Raw genomic sequence first — 7,998 nt, 5'->3', positions numbered from 1 at the left:
AGTGTCATTTACTGACTTTAATTTGTACCTCGAAAACTTACAAAATGCCAGAAATTAAGTATTTCCTAAACTGTGGAGGGAAAGTTCTCAAAAAAGTGTAAATATAGATTTGGCCTTGAATGATGCATCTCAATGCCGACCAAAAAAAAAAAAAAAAAATCTGTGTGGGAGAATAAAAATTAATGGAACATGCCTCATTGTGGGCATCAAATATTCAAATTAATGAAGAGCATAGCCAAGTAGACACAATTATTTTATTCTCTGGTTATTGCTTGCATGCTGCAGTGGACAGAGGAATTTGGAATGTGCCCTTTATTGCTGCCATGCTGCTCCGGGCACCAGTTTGGGAATTAGGGATTCATGCCTCTACATAATGATATATGATTAGCACTGTGGAAGTAATTGAACTCTTTGTTCTAGACAATCCCGTGCAGTGTCAGCAAGAAGCTGGAACAAACTGTGTCATTTAACAGACTTATGCTGTAAGTGAGAAAAACCTCTGATCCCTGCACAATTAACTTCCTAATAATTTTTAGATTCTTAAGATTAAATGAGAGAATTACTATAATAGACCATGTAAATGTGCATCAGAGAAAGAAAGCAATGCAAAGGCACTAAAAGGGATGGTACATTTAAGAAAATTAATAATTGCTCTCAGATATAATAAGAGACAGGTGTCAGGCTGTTAAAAGGATGATTGTTGTAACTGGAGCAGCTGAGAATGGTAAAAGCACAGCTGTTGCAAAGATTAGCTGTATAGTAACAGAGAAGGCTTGTTTTGCTGCACACTCTACTAAACTCAATTATGGTACAATGAGCTCATAAAGTATCTGCAAAGTGAAGTAATCATGATATTGACACCTATTTTACATAATAAAATACTATAACTCAAATCATTTACCATAACTTTATGCCTTTGAAATCTCAGAAAATTGGCTTTATAATGTATAAAATTTCTGAAATCTCTTCATTAAATGTATGAAATATCTCAATAATAATTTTAAGACAATAATGCAATTCCATTATATTGTATTGAATTTAAAATGATCAAATGTTGAAAATAATATGTTCCTTTTGAAGTTCACTAGTTCCAAACACCCTTTTATCCTCGGAGTTTAGTTTTATCAAAATGTTGGGTTTTTCAAAGATTTTATTCATTTTTTTAGAAAGAGGAAAGGAGAGAGAGAAAGAGAAACATCAATATATTGCCTCCCTGGTGCAGCCTGACTGGAGATCAAACTGGAAACAGGGCATGTGCCCTGACCGGGAATCAAACCTGCCACCCCTTCGTGTACAGGAAGACACTCCAACCAGGCCACGTCGGCCAGGGCCAAAATGTTATTGTATTCAGCGTGATGGGTTGTATTTCAAGTAATTCTGTAAAATTTTATGAGCATTTCTCTTGGATAAGGACTGGACTATATTTGGTTCAGTCTTGGACTCACTAACCTTTAAGGGAAAAAATGAAAGGAGTGATTGCTTTGTAATTATTATCAAATGAATTTTTCGTGTGTTACAGTACCATCACATATACCATCTAATTAGTTAATATCCTCATACACAACAGAGAACCTAGAGCAGGAAAAAAAAGTGTATTGAAATAGATATGTGACTATATTTATGGCTGCCTATGGTATTTCTTTTATAAGAGAGTCTATGAATGAAAATGGATACCAGTCACTCATTCACAACTTTCTGAAAAGAATATATGTTCCTTGGTGACAGGCAACTGGGTTTATTCAGTAAAGAATTTGTTCACAATATTTTGTTTTGATAATTATAAAATTTCTTTTTTACACCTCTTAGCCAATACCATCTCATGTGAGTTCAATTCACATTAGCAAGTAGATGTTAGTTCTACCAAACATGTGAATTGAATATCAAAATATCAACATACTTGAGCTAATAAATTGCTTTGAGAATTGAGCTCAGACACCATTCTTATGCAACTTTGGAGATACTTCTATGTGTTTAATACATGTCTGATGGCTGGCTAAATAAGCATCCCTCTCCTTAACAGTATTAAATTGATTAGACACAATATATTAGCCATTAATTTTTTGTCAGTGATCAGAAAAATTTTATTTCTACCTGGATAGATTTAAATAAAGCATCCACCTTTTTATTATTAAAGTTAATTTGATACTGCAGAATTCAATTGCTTAGAATTTTATTCTTTGTGTTTTTTCTGCTTTGTTTTTGTTGATATGTTTTTTGTTTTTTGCTGGAGTGGGGTTGCTATGCAATTAAGCTTCCACTAGTCTTTAATAACCACTGGCCCATTGAATTTGGATCCAAGATTTGATAAACACAAATACTTTCTGGCTGATTTTCTTGCAGATTCATATTTAAATAATCAAAGAGAATAATGTGAAGTGGTAATGAATTATGGTAATACTGAGCTTTTCTCCTTATAAAGAAGGAAAAAGGAAAAGCATTAACTTTGTTAAAGAAATAGTTTTGGTTTAACATTTCTAAAAGTTTGGTTGAACTTTTTTTTCATATTTTCAAAAGCAGTTACTTCACTAGTGGCTTCTAAAACCTTAACTAAATTTTACTCAAAAAAGTGGGGTGGAATGATTTAATGAAAAACTATATTGTTGCTGCTGATATGGATGACTGTCAAGGGCATGTCTTCAGGATGACATCAGCATTGTTGTAGCATAGTTAATACTTCACTGTAATCAGTTGGCTTTTCCATTACCTCCATCACTGAAATTATAAAACAAGCTTCTCTAGATCTTTTATTTTTCATCAAAGTAACTGCCAGTTGAACAAATGAGCTAGAATTCTTAAAGTTTATGGCTATATAAAGTAACAAAAAAGACTATTATATTTATTTTTAGATTTATGACAAATCCCAGAGCCTAGAAAAGCATGAAGCTGGGTCCTAAAATACAGAAAATTCAGGATGTGGACTGTGTACTGTCAACAACAAGGAATGTGGAGAGGCATTTCAAAATCCCTGTAGTTCGTTATATGCCCTTGTGCCCTTACCTATTTGAATGTATTTGTTGTTTGTTTACTTCCCTTTCCTCTCTTGCCCTCTGCCTTATGTCTATTTCCAAAAATGTACCAGTGGCATAAGAGTACTCTTGTTTTGTCATAGTTCTATGGCCTGCAGTGTCCAACAGATTGCCTTTCATTTAAAGGGTTCACAGATAAGTGTAAATGAATGGATCAGATGAACACCCATGGATTCAAAGCTGGAGATGGAAGTCTAGGATAATGCACAGAAACCAAAAAAGATGTTCAGAAAGCAATAGGGAAAATAATGAGAAACAGCAGAAGGTCTAAAAAATAAAAAGAGGTAAGCAGACAGCCTTCAGGATAGTTGCAGCCATTGGAAAATCAAGACAAATTGTCATTCATTTCATTCAATACTCAAATATCAGTCAACAGCCAGGCAGCATGATGAACACTGGATGATGGCAATGAATGAGACACACATCTTCTTTGAACTCCTGTGGCTTGTTGCCTAGCGGAAAGCATAGTAAAGAAAATAAATATGATGCTTAGGTAGATGGTAATAGGTGGACAAGGGGTCAGGTGGTCAACTAGGACTTCTGTGTAGAGATGACGTTTATGCTGAGATTTAAAAGGTGAGAAAAAAAGAACAACCCTTCAAAAAGTGGGAAGAAATACTTCCCAAGCAAAGTGAGCACGTGCCAAGCTCCTGAGGTGAGAAAATACTTGGAATGTCCAAGGAACTAGAAATAAAAGCCTGAGGAGTGAGTGAGAGGAGTTTGGCAGAAGATGAAGTTGGAGAAAGAGGCAGTGGCAAGATAATGCAGAGTCTTGGAAACCAGGATGAGGTTCTATTCCAAGTCAACACTTATTCCAGGTACATAGAGCAGAGGTCATGATCTAATTTAACTTAAAAGGGGGAGGGGGGAAAACACGTGGAAGTGGGAAGGCCAGTTGCAAGGCCATAGAAGCATCTCTGAGGTGGGATTATGACAGCCTCAGTTTGGGCAATTGCTATGAAGACAATGAAAAATAGAGCTCTTTGATCCAACAGCATTTGCTAAAGGATTAAAAATTAGACGGTGGAGATGGGACTCAGGAAATAATGAACCAGCTGACTTTTAGGTTCCTGGCTTGAGAAACTGGGTAAAAGTTAATGCATTTACTAAGATAGGAAACACACAAAAGGGAGGGATATCTAGTTTGAGTGGAAGTATGAGTCAGTGGTCTTCTTTTAGGTATGTTTATACAAAGGTGCCTATTAGATGACCAAATAGACATGTCTGTATATGAATTTGGAGATCAAAGGAGATGTCTTGGCTGAGATAGTAGTTGAAAATCATCAGCACAATATAGTATTTAAAGGAATGAAAATGCATTATTTCATCCTGGAAGAAAAGAGACAAAGGTAGAGAAAAGATCCAAGTACGCTAGTAGGTAGTTAGATAGGCATAAGCAGAGTAGGAATTGGGCCAGGTGCAGAGGGTTACCGGGGCAGAGAGCCCTGAGTGCCTAGCAATGGGCAAAACTACAAGCCTTTGCACAACCACTCCCTTAAGCATTAACCCCTGGAAGGTGACATCGAGTCTTCATCTGTGTTTCAGCTTCAGGCCCAGAGAAGCAGCAAAATCAGACTGAGTGACATCAGGACCAGCTGCATTGACCAATGACCCCCTGGTTCCAACCAGTCAATGGAGACCACAAGGGGGCACATCTGGAAGGCCGATGAATGTTCTATTGAGATCCTCCCTTGAGACCCCGGATAAAAGTGCTCACAACTGAGGACCCAGTGTGTGCTCTCTTTCTCTTTTCTGGAGCAGGCCAGAGCCTCTCCTCCCTCTTTTGTCTCTCAAGGCACATATCTTTCTCCCTCTTTCTCCTAAGCACGAAGGGCCCTTCTACCACCTCTATAACTTTCTAAATAAACTTCTCCTTATAATTTGAGCTCCTTGGCTCTGAATTCTTTCAAGCTGAATTCAAGTACCAAGGTTGCTGAAACGAGGTACAGTCTAACTTGCTGCTAACAGTACCATGAGCAATTAGAAATGTCATAATTACAGGTGAGGGGGGTGGGGGAATAGTAAAGGGTAAAAGGGATCAAATATATGGTGTCAGAAGATTATTTGACGTGGGTGGTGGGCACACAATACAATATACAGGTTATGTATCATAGAAATGTACACCTAAAACTTATACAATCTTATTAAACAATGTCAACCCAATAAATTTAATTTAAAAAAAAAAGAAGAAAAGAGTGAGTCACCAAAACAGAGAGAGAGAGAGAGAGAGAGAGGTCATGATTATTGCTATAAATTGTTCTATTTCTGCCTTAGGGAGACCTTCTTAGATCTTTCCAACTAGGATCAGCTATATGGAACAGGGCATAGTCTTCATAGGATCTTCCAGTGGAAATGGGAGATTTATTGCTACCTGACTAGGAGACATATGTGACTGAAAATAATACCAGGTATTAATAATTTGAAGTTTCTGTTTTAGTGTCACCAATGTAGCTTTTTATTAAGAAACATCATGCTACCTGACTCTAAATCTAAAAATTAGTCTGCAACCTGGGCAAGAGGAAAACTTTTCTCCATGTAAACATTCAAGCTCTATGCCAATTATATGGAAAGCTGTAAGATTCCTGGCTGCAATCAATTGTAATTACTAATGAAATGTTGGTCTTTTGCACGCTAAGTCACATACCTATCTTCCCCACTCATCACTGGGTATGATTTTTCCTCCTTGATTAACATCAAATCTCAGGAATGGGTCCAAAGTTAATTTTGATAGAGGTAAAAATAACTAATAACTTTTAAAATATTATCTTTCCCTGAAGAATTTTCTTTTCAACAAGAATTTGAGAAATTATGGTGGCATTGAAAATATTAAAGGCAGAATTAAAGTCTCCAATGGTGGAATTTCAGGTGATTGCATTCAGGAGAGATTAATGAGGGTGGAGAAGGGAAAAGGGGTTTTATTCTACTGCTGCTAGCTTGAACATATTTAATGAAAACCAGTTTTGGAAGCAGAGAATACAGATTTAGCTAACATACATATCTTACAGGTCATGTCCCCTTCATCAGCTATAAAATCATGGTACCTTGACTCAACTGAATTCTGTATAAATTCTGTAAAAATGAAGATCAAGCTTTCCTCCCCCAAAATTATTTTTTTCTTAAATGTATGTCTCTCATAGAGTAAAAATAATAATGATGCTTAAATTCAGTTTTATATTTACGTATTTATTTTTCCCACTATAAGAGGATTTGAGATTACTTTAAATATATCGCTTTTGGCACTCTTCCTAGTAGATACAAAAGCAGCACATGCTAGAAAGTATTAGATTTAAAAGTAGAGCAGAGGCCCTATTGTTTGAAACACAGTTCAAGGCAACACAGACAATAAAGCCACTGGCTGGGATAAAATTTAACTGACCCTTTCGAAGTTGAAAGAGATCTCCAATCAAAATATTTCTCTCTCACTAGAGGAAGAGCTCTGCATTGACCTGATTTAATAGTAAAACCTACTGAAATCGCTCCCACTGGGGAAACATATGCTAAAACAACATCAACAACAATAAAAACCCACTGCAATTGTGGTAAGCAGACTCATAGAGCTGTGTTTCTCTACTTCGGAGGATACCACTGATGACAGGATTTTTTAAGTAAAACAAGTCAGATAGATAAACATATTTTTTGAAATTATGTTATTTCTTACTTCCATTAAGTTTATTCATTTGTCGTATACTGTTCTCAGCAGACTTTAGACATCTCTTACATAATGTTCAAATAAAAAGGCTCTATTTTTGACATGAAAGGTTATTTAAAGTTGATCTAATGTGTTTACTATCAATGTCACGGACCTGCCTTCAGCACTATATCCACTAGCAAGTATTCTAGTGCAGTAAATGAGTCACAGAGTTGGATGTTAGCTTGTGCTTCATGGGAAATGGAAAAAAATTTTTTCTCTGAAAGTTGTTTCATCCTAGTGCACTATCTTTCAGTGGCTCTATTTTGTTTTCCAAGATCCAGACTACTTTAGCCACCATGGCATCTGATGCACAGGGCTATTAAGCTGGACACGTTAAAGTAGATGGGTGGTTTGAAATGATTCAACAAGACAGTGCCAGTGTGTCTTCTTAATTTCAAAATGAAGAACAACAAAAATTATTACTTCTACTGATCCAGGCTGGGAGCAAATTTAATTGGCGCACAAATCCCTCACAAATAAATGTTAATAGAAGTCATAATTCTGACCCCTCCTTGAATTGGGGGAAGCAAATCAGAGGCCACACAACAAACCCAGCTCTGTTATTAACTTCCCACTTAAGTAGAACCACATGGTTAAGGATTCACTGCATGAATTCAAACCACAACAGACAACCAGACTCAGTGATAACCCAAAAGGAAAGTTAAATTAAAAATACAAATCATGAAAACAATAAAATATAAGGCTTCTTATCACAAAAAGTCACTTTTAATAAAATATGAGTATACTGGATTTGATCATAATTTATGTAAAAATAATGTGAACTATCAATGAAGCCAAAGCTTATACTATTTGAATGAATTAAAGTATAAAAGTAATTTTTCAGGTAATTCTACAAATGTCTACTCCTCTTGTCTGGAATCTGAATTACAGTAAAAGTATTCCCCTCTTTCTTTTTCTATTCCTAACTGTCACAGTCAACAAGAAATAGAAAACCAGTGTCATCATAGAGGAGGAGGAGAACTTCACAGTGTTTTCCAGTCTTTGCCTGACCCATGCCAATGCCTGGCTCTTTGGCATCTGGGCAAAAAGAGTCAAGGAAGCTGCAGAACAGGATGCTGAAGAGAAAAAATAAAGTGCTGTTTGCAACTAGTGATAAAAAAATAAAATAAAATAAAATAATAAAGTAATAATGATGATGATGATGATGATGATGTGAACTATCAATGAAGCCAAAGCTTATACTATCTGAATGAATTTAAGTATAAAAGTAACTTTTCAGATAATTCTACAAATGACTATTCCTCTTGCTTGGTACCTGAA

This window comes from Miniopterus natalensis, chromosome 2, assembly GCF_054644295.1.
Source record: "Miniopterus natalensis isolate mMinNat1 chromosome 2, mMinNat1.hap1, whole genome shotgun sequence".
In the NCBI taxonomy this organism is placed as follows: Eukaryota; Metazoa; Chordata; class Mammalia; order Chiroptera; family Miniopteridae; genus Miniopterus; species Miniopterus natalensis.
The sequence above is the reverse complement of the archived record's forward strand: the minus strand, read 5'-3'. Positions refer to the sequence as shown.